A 12552-nucleotide genomic window follows, 5' to 3' on the forward strand; every position below is an offset into this window, starting at 1 on the left:
ATATGAGATCACAAAACGTTAGTTCAAAGGGACATCTGTAATACTTTCAACAATAAAGATAAATTTAAAAATAAACAAGCAACAACAAAAAAAGAACCACACAAAAACACTTTAGTTCAGAGCATTAAAAAAAGCTTTAATTAGTGGCAAGACATATTAATTCCTAGTTTAAAGGACTCAAAATTGCAAAGATGATCAATTCTTCATAAATTAATATATAAATTTAGTGCATTACAAATAAAAATCCCAGGAGGACTTTTATGTAAACTGATAAGCTGATTCTGAAGTTCATCTGGTAGAGGAAGTGCTCAAGAATAATTTAAAGTTGAGATACTTCAAAAGAGGGCACTTGCTCTATGAAGATTCAATGTGAATAAACTGTAATAACTTTGAAAGTATAGCACTGTGCAGGAAAGGCAAATTGAGAATGGGGCAAAAGGAGATTTACAGTTCTGAGTACACAAAACACAGGGTTCATTCTTGCATTATTATTTATAAATTATTGTATTATTTTCCATACAAACAACTGTAAACCTCCTTTTGCCCTACCCTGTAAGTCATTGTTACTGAAAAGAGAATCCAGAAATATATGTGTGTGGGTGTCTATAAAATTTATACATATTGTATATACATAGCAATGTCAGCTTTCCAAATCCATGGGAAAATATGGACTGCCAAATAAATGAATAAACAATGTTGAAATAATTATCTATGAATCTAACATAAAATAGACATTTCTACATCGTATCACATAAACACAAAATACCAAGTGCATTTAAGACCTAAACATAACAAACTAAATTATAAAAGAATTAGAATAAAACTATGAGAGCTTTACATATACATATATTTTATGAGATGCTAAGGTTTCCTCAAGAAACACATGAAATCTGGAAGCAATGTAGGAAAAAACAGAGCTTTGTAAAAAAGGTTAAAATTGGTATTAGGGCCCTAACCGGTTTGGCTCAGTGGATAGAGCGTCAGCCTGCGGACTCAAGGGTCCCAGGTTCGATTCCGGTCAAGAGCATGTACCTTGGTTGCGGGCACATCCCCAGTAGGAGGTGTGCAGGAGGCAGCTGATCAATGTTTCTCTCTCATCTATGTTTCTAACTCTCTATCCCTCTCCCTTCCTCTCTGTAAAAAAATCAATAAAATATATTTTAAAAAATTGGTACTAGGAAAATATCCTAAAATTTAAAATAAATGGCAAATTACAGAGAGGGATTAAAAACTAGAGCATACATAGCAGGCAAAAAGTTAACATCCTGTGTATATATGAAGCTCTCCCACAAAGCATGATGATAAGAACTTTTTAGGAATAAACTCTTAGTCATCACAACAAATGAGGAGCTGAGGCACATAGAGGGTATGTGACTTGTTCAGATTCATCAGCTCAAAGGTAGAGATGACTGGTTTTCAGCCCAGCAGTCTCTCACAGCTGTCCTCTGAAATATCATTTTTTCCTCTCCCGAAGCTGAAGCCAACCAATACTGTGAATTTGGGGGAAAAATAATTTTTCACATACTGTACCTGGGAGTTTAAATAAACAAACTTTTTGTAAGGAGATTTGGTAATAGTTTGAAACATTTTTTAAAAATTTATCTTTATTGTTGAAAGTATTATAGATGTCCTCTTTGTTTTTATTCCCTATTGATGCCCCTCCACCCTGCATCCGCCCCCATCCAGGCCTTCACACTATTGTCTGTGTCCATGGGCTATGCATATATGCATGTAAGTTATTCCCAAGTTAATTACTCCTCCCCCACCTTCCCTCTGAAATTCATGAGTCTGTTCCATGCTTCCATGTCTCTGGATCTATTTTATTCATCAGTTTATTTTGCTCATTAGATTCCACGTATGAGTGAGATCATGTGATATTTACCTTTCTGACTGACTTATTTCACTTAGCATAATACTCTCCAGGTCCATCCATGCTGTTGCAAATGGTAAGAGTTCCCTCCTTTTTACAGCTGCATAGTATTCCATTGTGTAAATGTACCACTATTTTTTTTATCCACTCATCTGCTGATGGGCACTTGGGCTGTTTCCAAATCTTCACTATTGTAAGTTGCACTGCTATGAACATAGGGATGCATACATTCTTTCTGATTGGTGTTTTGAGTTTCTTAGGATATATTCCTAGAAGTGGGAACATTTAACACCTAAAGTATGTTTACCCTTCAAATCACCAATTCTCCTGTTCTCATCAGTGAACAAGGATATTTCTATACTGTGGCATTATTTATAATATAGTTGCTGCTGTTTAATTTGATAATATGCTGTTTCTGTAACTGTATGTACAGTTTTGTTTACAAAATGAAACCTGTTATAGACATATGTATGTGTATCTACCAGCTCCTTCATTTATTTCATGAAAGAGTTCTTCAAGGATGCACACCTGTCTGCTGCTGGTGCTCATCTCTTGGGAAGGGACAAATGGACTGAGATGCAGGTGTGGTTAAGGGTGGGAATTTTCACTTAATGTAGATTTCTGCTTTGTTAAATTTTATAGTAAAGCTGTGATGTTTAAAAAATAATTAAAAAGAGGCTCCTTTAAAAATGAAGAATGAATTTTACATATTCGCCATTGTATTTTCCTCATTACTGAGATAACATGGTTTTTCTTAATTGGCAGATTGATTTGAAATGTAGCATTAATGGACTTTCCTAATATTAAATGATCCTCATATTTATAAGATAAAGTTTTATTTTTTCAGAACTTGATGTTCCACCAGTGAAGCAAAATTCAATATATGCTTGAATTTTATGGCTAATTTTTGTTTAGAATTTTCAGATCTATTTTTACATACAAAATGGGTCTATAATTATCTTTTTGTGTGATACTTTTGTGAGGTTGTTACAGCATTATGCTGGCTTTATAAAATGAACTTGGTAGCTTTCCATTTTTTTCCCAACACTCTGCCAAAATTCATGTGGTGTTGAAATTAGATGTTACTTGAAACTTTGAGGGAACTTACCAGTAAAATTATTTTTTATAATTACTCCCTGTTAAGTAAAACAATTTTATTTTTGTCTTTTGGCTTTTGGTTCTGCACATAAGGATCTTGGAAGTCATTGCTCTGTTCTAACCTTAAGCTGAACAGACAAATAAAATCAACAACTCTTCTTAGATCCATAAGAGAAGTGAGAACACAGGGCAAACTGCTGCCCCCAAGATTGGAGAGAGCAACAGGCAAAAACAGGGAGTCCTGGCTTAGCCAAGGACAGACTCATGAGCTGAAACTTTCGCAGGAACCGATGAAAAAGTAGGGAAATCTGAATAATAATTAATGAACTGCTGAAGGCTCAGGGCAGAAATCTCTGAGAGTTTAAAAACTCCAGTCATAGAGGCCCCCATAATATTGTGAGATTTGCCTCTAGGAGCTCAAGATAACCACAGTAAATATTGGGGGGAAAATGCCTTGGACTTCTGGTGGGGAATGGGGGGTAAGGAAGCATTTTGGAATATAGAGCATTCCATTCTTCTTACCAAGGCTAGCCTTCATTGTAACCTTGTTAACCAGGGCCTAACCCACTGGAGGTACTGCCACATCCTAACTGACCTAGGGACAATCCCAGCCCAGTGTAGCCATCCTGTCCCACCTCAGGGGGGAGAAAAAAACAAGAAACAGTTGCTCACAATCCAGAGGCATTGGCTCACCGAACGACGGAGAAGTAATCTCAGGACTATGGGATGTGTCCCTCTCCCCACACCTCATCACTGCATCACTGAAGGCCCATTTACAGCGGTTTCTTTTACCCAGTACATCATGTCCAGCCATCAAGAAAAAAATTACAAGACATACCAAAAGGCAAAAAACATAATTTGAAGAGACAGAGCAAGCATCAGAATCAGACGTGGCAGGATATTGAAACTATCAGACCGAGAATTTAAAACAACTATGATTAACATGCTAAGGGAGTCCTTAGCATGTTAATCATAGTTGTTTAGAACAATGTGTATCATAAAGTAGACATCATAAAGAACATATGGGCAATGTAAGCAGAGAGATGGAAACCTCAAGAAAGAATCCAAAAGAAATAGTAGAGGTAAAAAAACACCATAACGAATATGAAGAATGCCTTTGATGGGCTTCTTAATAGAGGACACAGCAGATGCAATATACCATCTATTCTGTGAGATAGATGGTATATTAATAAAATTCTCAAAAACAGAAAAGCATAACAAAGACTGAAAAATCCAGAAAAAAATATGCAAGGACTGTGTGACAACTACAAAAGGTATACCATACATGTAATAGGAATATAATAAGAAAAAAAAGAAAATATATTTGAAACAATAATGACTGAGAATTTCCCCCCAATTAATGTCAGACACCAAACCACAGATCCAGAAAGCAAAGAGAATGCCAAGCATGTTAAATACCTTAAAAAACTACACTTGGGATATCATTTTCACACTACAGAAAATCAAATATAAAGACAAAGATTCTGCAAGAAGCCACTTTTCCTAAACAGGAACAAAGATAAGAATTGCATCCAATTCCTCTCAGAAAGCATGTAAGCAAGAAGAGTGAAGTGAAATATTTAAGTTTTGAGGGAAACCCCACTAACCAAGAATTCTTTACTGTGTGCAATTATGCTTCAAAAGTGGAGAGAGACTTTCTCAGACAAAAGAAAAACTGAGGGAGTTTGTTGCCAATGGACCTGTCTTGCAAAAAATGTTGTTTTTTAGAGAGCAAGAAAAGAATATAGGTCAGAAATTCAGATAAACATAAAGAAAGGAAGAGCATCAAAGAAGGGATAAGTTAAGGTAAAAATAAAAACTTTTATTATTCTTATTCTTTTTTTTAAATATATTTTATTGATTTTTTACAGAGAGGAAGGGAGAGGGATAGAGCGTTAGAAACATCGATGAGAGAGAAACATCGATCAGCTGCCTCCTGCACACCCCCCACTGGGGATGTGCCCGCAACCAAGGTACATGCCCTTGACCGGAATCGAACCCGGGACCCTTCAGTCCGCAGGCCGACGCTCTATGCACTGAGCCAAACTGGTCAGGGCTTATTATTCTTATTCTTAATTGATCTAACATAACAATTTGTTCAAATAATAATAACAACAATGTGTATGCTTATGCATACTTATATGTACGTGAAATGAATAACAGCAGTGACACAGGGATAGAGGGATGGAAGTGGGATTATTTTATTATTGCAAGCTACTTACACTACATGTGAAGTGGTATAGTGTTATGTGAAGTGAACTTGGATTATTGTAAATGTACAGGTAGGGCAGAAGTAGGTTTATAGTTATGAGTATATGAAACAGTTTATTCTTGTATTATTTATTAATTATTAATTATATGAACAACTGTAAATCTACTTTTGCCCTACCTTATATATTGAAAACTCTAGGGCAACCACTAATAGAAGTAAAAAATTAAGTATAGCTGATAGGCTTAAAAAATGAAGAGAAAATGAAAATTTGATATAGATGAAATGGACCAATTCATTGAAAGACACAATATGCCAAAACTCACACAAGGAGAAATAGACAAACTGCATAGGCTCATATCTATTTAGAAAACTGAATCAATAATTAATAACCTTCAAAACCAGAAAGCAAAAGGCACAAATGGGTTTACTAGTGGATTCTACCAGATATTTATGAAAGAAATTATACCAATTCTCTACAATCTCTTTCAGAAGATAGAAGCAGAGGGAATACTGTCTAATTCATTCTATGAGGTCAGCATTTCCCTAATACCAAAACCTCATGAAAACATTACAAGAAAACTACAGACCATATGAACCCATAATTCTCATGAATACAGAGATCCTAAAAAAATTTCTCGACAAAATATTAGCAAATTGCATCCAAAAATTTATAAAAAGATTTATATGCCACAACCAAGTGGGATTTATCCCAGATATATAAGGCTCTTCATTAAAATTAAAAACTTCTGCTCTGAGAAAGAGAATGTTAAGAAAATTAGAAGATAAGCCACAGACTGGTAGAAAATATTAGCAAAAGACTAATCAGATAAAAGACTATTATCCAAAATATACAAAAAATTCTTAAAACTCAACTATAAGAAAAAACACACAATTTAAAAATGGGCCCAAAACCTTAACAGACACCTCACTAAAGAAGATGTACAGCCCAGTCAACGTAGCTCAGTGGTTAAGCATCGACCTATGAACCAGGAGGTCATTGTTTGAGTTCCCGTCAGGGCACATGTCTGGGTTGCAGGTTCTATCCTGGGGTGTGCAGGTGGCAGCCAATCAATGGTTTCCTCTCATCATTGATGCTTATACCTCTCTCTCTCTCTCCCTTCCTCTCTGAATTCAAGAAAAACATATATTTAAAAAAAGATGTACAGATGGCAAATTAACTTATGAAAAGATACTCCACATCATATGCCATCAGAGAAATGCAAATTAAAACAAGATACCACTACACACCTGTTAGAATGGCCAAAATTTTAGAACACTGACAACACCAAATGATGGCAAGGATGTGGAGCAAACAGGAACTCTCACACATGATTGGTGGGAATGCAAAAGGGTACAGCCACTTTGGAAGACAGTTTGGAGGTGTGTGTGTGTGTGTGTGTGTGTGTGTGTTTGTGTTTGTGTGTGTGTGTGTGTGTGTTTTGTCTTTTTTTTGTTTGTTTGTTTTTAAATAAAACTAAACATGCAGACATACCTCTGAAATATTGTGGGTTGGGTTCCAGACCATGACTATACAGCAAGTATCTCAGTAAAGCAAATCATAATCTTTTTGTTAGTGGAGGGTCTCTCCTTCAAGTTGTAAAAATGCAGCATCTGTGAAATTCAATAATGTGAAGTGCACTAAAATGAGGTATGCCTGTATTCTTACCATTTACCCCAGCAGTCCTGCTCCTTGGTATTTACTCCAATGAGTTGGACACTTATTTCAACACAAAAACCTATACTTGGATATTTATAGCAGCTTTGTCCATAATTGTTAAAACTTGGAAACATCCAAAATGTCCTTCAGCAGGTGAAAGGATAAATCAACTGTGGTATATCTAGACCAGCCGTGGGCAAACTACAGCCCGCGGGCCGGATCCGGCCCATTTGAAATGAATAAAACAAACAAAAAAAAAGACCGTACTCTTTTATGTAATGATGTTTACTTTGAATTTATATTAGTTCACACAAACACTCCATCCATGCTTTTGTTCTGGCCCTCCAGTCCAGTTTAAGAACCCATTGTGGCCCTCGAGTTAAAAAGTTTGCCCACCCCTGATCTAGACAATAGAATATTATTCAGCACTAAAAAGAATCAGGCTATCGAGCCATAAAAAAACATGGAGAAACCTTAAATGAATATGACTAACTGAAAGAAGTCAATATCAAAAGCCTACATAATGTATGATTTCAAATTATATGACACTAGAGGCCTGGTGCATGAGTTTGTGCACGGATTGGGTTCCTCGGCCTGGCCTGCAATCAGGCTGATTGGGGCCATCTTGGGCAGTTCTGATTTGGGCCAGCAGCCAACCTCCTGCAGCTCCTCCCCCCTGCCGGCTAGCCTGGGGAGAGGGACCATGAGAGGTTGGCTGGCTGTGGGAGGTTGGCTGTGGGAGCGCACTGACCACAGGGAATTTTGGAGGTGGGGGGCAGTGAAAATACTCTGTATGATATTATACTGATGGATTATACTTTTGTCCAAACCCATAGGATGTAAAATACTAAGACTTAACCCTAAGGTAAACTGGAGAATTTGGGTGATTATGGTGTGTAGGTTCATGCTTGGTAAAAAATGGTGAGGGATGTTGAGAGTGAGGGAGGCTATGCATGTATGGGGGCAGCGGGTATGTGGGAAATCTCTGCATCTTCCTCTCAATTTTGTAAAACTAGCACTGCTTTAAAATATAGTCTTAACATTTTTTGTATCTTTAGAATTTCTTCTACTTCCTGAATTATTGGTTACATCTATTTTAGTAGAAATTTAAATTTAATCCATTTTTTAAACTTTTGTACATAGTAGTCCCTTATGATTTATAATCCTCTTTGTGTATTGTAGCCCTTTAGTAATTCAATTTTTATTTGTGCTCTTCTTTTATTAGATTTTCTAGAGATTTGCCTATTTCCTTCCCACCCTCCCGCCCTTTTTCTAAGGATTTAAATTAGAATATTTGCTTTGATTTACAGTGTTGGAATATTTACTTTTTGACATTACTCATTAGCTTGTTTTCCTCAAATAACTTTTTTTTTAGGAAATACACAGGTGTTTCATCTTTCTTCCTTAGATTTGATGTACAGACTAGATGTTAATAATCTCATTTTGTTTATGCAAAACTGGTCATCCACAAAGTTAAAATTATGCTATTAGCTACTGTCCCCATTTCATGTAGAGTGGCAATTCCAATGAATATGTAAATATGGTGATTACTTTTAGAACAAAATACATATATGTTTACAAATAAATAGCTCATTTTTTTTGTGTTGCCCTTACAGAATCATGGAGGCATTAAATGGAACTGATTATGGAGTTGGTATAGAAAATAAAATAGTTTACTTAGAGGAAAAATGATCTCAGTATCTTAACAGAAATGTCTAGACTGAAGGAAGGAATTCTTATCCCCAGTGAGGAAGGCAAAGGGGTGCATTTACACAGGATACAAAGAAAGGCACTTTCTCAGCTAGAAATTGCACCGTCTCATTTCTGAGGCAGCCTCCCTCCCACCTTGTGTCTCACGTGGTGGCTGCGGAACCCTTTCTGAGTATTCACTTTTATGAGATAGGTGACGTTCTCTATGACAGTATTTCAGAACAACGAGCCTACAGTTTTTAATTCATTCATTTGTACAGTTAGGTGGAGAGGTCTGGAGGATGGTTTGGAAAATGCTGCCCTTTTGGAACAGGTTGAATTCCAGATAAGAGAAATGCCATGAGATGCTATAAGAAACAGTGAATTGGCACAGGGCTGTGGGAAGGTTCTCAGCTTGGGAGTCAATAGGGACTTTGCTTAATCCTGAGTCCAGGACTCTGGGACTGTAGGCAAGAATGTGGACCTGGACGTCACCAGTTTCAACTGAGAACAGAAACGATACTACTTACCTTTCAGGGTTCTGGTGAGGATTAAATCTAAACTATGTGTAAAACAGTTTTAGAACTCTATGTAAAACACTTTGAAAACTCTGTTGAGTAAGTGGTAAGTCTATTTTTACTATGATGATGTGACTAGTATTTCAAAAAAGAGATCCAGTGTCTTTTGTGATTTCCAACTGAAGGCATCCCTGACATTCCTCAGTCATATCCTTGGCACGTTTCTGTCATTCAGCACTGTAATTACTTTTCTGACTCAGGCAATTCCATTCCACAAACATTTACCAAGTGCCTGTTCTGTTCCAGACTAGAGACTCCATGGTAGAGATATGAAAATGAGAAAAACGAGGCTCCCCTTAACAAATGCAGATTCTTATCCATAAATTCACACCCCAATTATTTGACCCACCAAACAATTCTGATTAGCAAACACCATATGTCCAAGCTGTCCTCTAAGTTCTGTTTGCCCGAGGCGTTATTCCTCTGAGTACAGTGGAATTTTACTGCTCTCATCCATTTAACTTGTCTTACTTTCATGTGAAATCAGATGTGAGAACAGGAAGAACCGGGGAAGAACTTTTGGCCCTTCAGTGGTCCAAAGTGGAAACAGTTACATTCTATTAAAAATGAAGGAGGTTAGCAAAGTGTTTTAAAATAGAATGAGAGGGGAGCTCAGCAGGTCATGGAAATGCTTTCAGAGGAATTTGCACAAGGACTGTCTTAGGGGGTAAAGATCAAAGATCAGCCACCACAGCCTAAAGGATGCAGTGTTTTTCATCTTAGCCTGTTCAGGATCATAAATAAACAGGGAGCATGGCTTGGTTGCAGCTCTCTGGGTTTGAGAGGTAAGGGAACATATAATTCCTACACGTGAAAGGAATGTGAGTGGAATGTAATAAGTTCAAATTTCAGGGGTGGAGGAAGTGGGCTTCCATTCAATATTTATGTGTAATCCTCCAGGATTCTGTGAATTAGTCTTTCCTTTCTATTGTGACACGTTTGATTTAAAAGGAATTCAAGTTAATCAGTTGGAAACAAAAGTTACCTTCACTGTCTGTTTTTCTTTTCTCTGTCTGAAAGTATTAACAGACCCAGCTTTTAAAATGAGTTTAATGAGACTTGGGATGGTAAATACACAATACAATATATAGGATGATGTATTACAGAATTGTACACCTGAAACCTATATGATTTTATTAACCAATGTCACCCCAATAAATTCAATAAAAATAAAAAGTTTTTAAAGAAGAAAACAGTTTATAAAATCACATAGTCAGCCACACAATACAACATGCAGTGATAATCCAAAGTAAATATGTAAAGGCAATTTAGGTCAGAAAATTTCAGTTTTCTTCTGTGAATGAGTAAGGAAGAAAATTACCTGATAAGGCATACAAAAATCATTGATACTCTTTCTGAACTGAGGTCTATAAGATATCCTCGTGACAATTAAGGAAAATCTGATAAGACTATTTTCAATGATCTATTGGCGCATATCTGCTTGGGTGGTATGATCTTAAGTACATAGAGGCAAAAATGGGTGGGTAGAAAGTTTAGAACATCCACGAATTCTGTCTATATTATGCAGGTATTGAGTGCACCAGTGTAGGGCACTGTCAAATGAGTTTTAACTAAGTTAAACAGGTTTGCTCAGTGCATTGATGGAATATGGTACTTGGAGGCATAATATTATAGACACAATTCTCAAATTACTGACTTATAACTTCTTACTTTTTTTCTAAATGTTGCGCCTTCTCATTTTTGTCCTCGCTAACATTATGGAGTGGAGTCACAGAACATCTGCTAGGATCAATTAATTAAGGAAAGTGTTCATGTGGACTCGCCCAGCAATATTTAAAGTATGGCATTTTTCAGAGGGGAATGCACAGAAATACTCTATGCTAGCTGAACAGCTACAGAGTTATATCTGTCCTAAGGAATGGATTTTAAGAGGTTTACGTCAAACTGGAGTAAGTGCATAAAAAACAACATGTTGGTGAAGGGGCGTTCAAAGCCTTCTAATATAAAAAATATGAAAGGAATTGGAAACATTTAAGCTGAATACAAAAAGATCTCTTAAAAGCAGCTGCTTTTAAACATTTGAAAGAATGATATTTAGAAGAGTAATTACATGTGTCACAACAGATAAAAATTGATCTAATATATAGACATAACCAGGTTGCAGATTTTTTGACTCAGCATAAGGAGATACCTTCTCGTAATCAGAACTGTCCGAGAATGGCTGCATGCCCGCGGGAGGCAGTGCTGTTCAGACTTCACAAGAGTGAGGGCTCAGCAGGTCATGTGCAAAGCATGTGGGGGTAGCTTTCCTTAAGAAATTGCAGGGTGAGATGACAAAGAATATCCTCTTGATCTATAGATTTTAGAAATTTTATTGTAAATTCTCACATTTAAAATGAGAATCCATGTAAACAGAAACTTCTCATGCCTCAATTCACAAGATTCTTATTTTAAACAGTATCATAATAATATGGTATTACTTCAATAGGTACATTTGGAGTTCTTTAGGACTTTTATGTAAGAATTTTTGTAAATAATTTAGACAATATTATTTCAATCTTTAAATAAATGGTTCACTTTCACTTCTTTGGGAAATAGAAACAAACTAACAGATGACCTCATATTTGATAAATACTTTATTAGTGACAGAGTACAGAAAGCACAGACCAGATCCAGATTATGCAGCCAGAGGAGTAGTAAATGAAGACATTTAAAAAATATGCTATCTTTAATTACAAAATTCAGCTACTGTCCTAATATCATTAGTATATTTACCTTGAAATAATATTGAAAATAATAGCTACTTTTTTTTTTCTTTCAAGGTAGCTTATCTCAAGCCAGGCCCCAAAATCAATAAAAGAATTGATCAGGGGAAAAAAAGACAACAGAGAAAGCAGAAAACAAAACAAAAACTTCAAAAAATATCATTTATCTCAAAGAAAATATAATGTATCCAAGAAACAAAGACAGTTAAAGAATAGTAACAGGTTCGTGAAAACTTTAATCAAAGGAAAAAACATTAACATATTCTAGATGACAAAAAGAAAACATTAACATATTCTAGATGACAAAGACTTGAGTCTCAGATTTAAGGAGCTTATCAAATGCCCAGGATAATGATTAAAAAATAAACAAATCAAAACCCATATCTAGAAACATCACAGGAGTTCAGAATACCAGGGATTACAGTGATGAGCCTAGGAGCTTCCCAAAAGGAGTTGGCCCCAAACAGTACATACACATAAAATGAAAACCAAAATGGCAACAGCAACACTGAATGTTAAACAGGTGTAGAGCAATGCCTACAAAGTTGTAAGTAAAAGTTATTTCTAACCCAGAATTCCGTAGCCAGTACAGTGGACAAGCAGGGTGGCCATCATGGTCCCCGACTCTTAGTGTTCCTGCCCTTGAGTGATGCCTTTCTCTTCAGAATGGGTAGGACCCGTGACTTGTTTCTAACCAACAGAATAAGGTGATAAGAATTGCA

The sequence above is a fragment of the Myotis brandtii genome, unplaced genomic scaffold, assembly GCF_000412655.1.
Source record: "Myotis brandtii unplaced genomic scaffold, ASM41265v1 scaffold365, whole genome shotgun sequence".
Classification (NCBI taxonomy): Eukaryota; Metazoa; Chordata; class Mammalia; order Chiroptera; family Vespertilionidae; genus Myotis; species Myotis brandtii.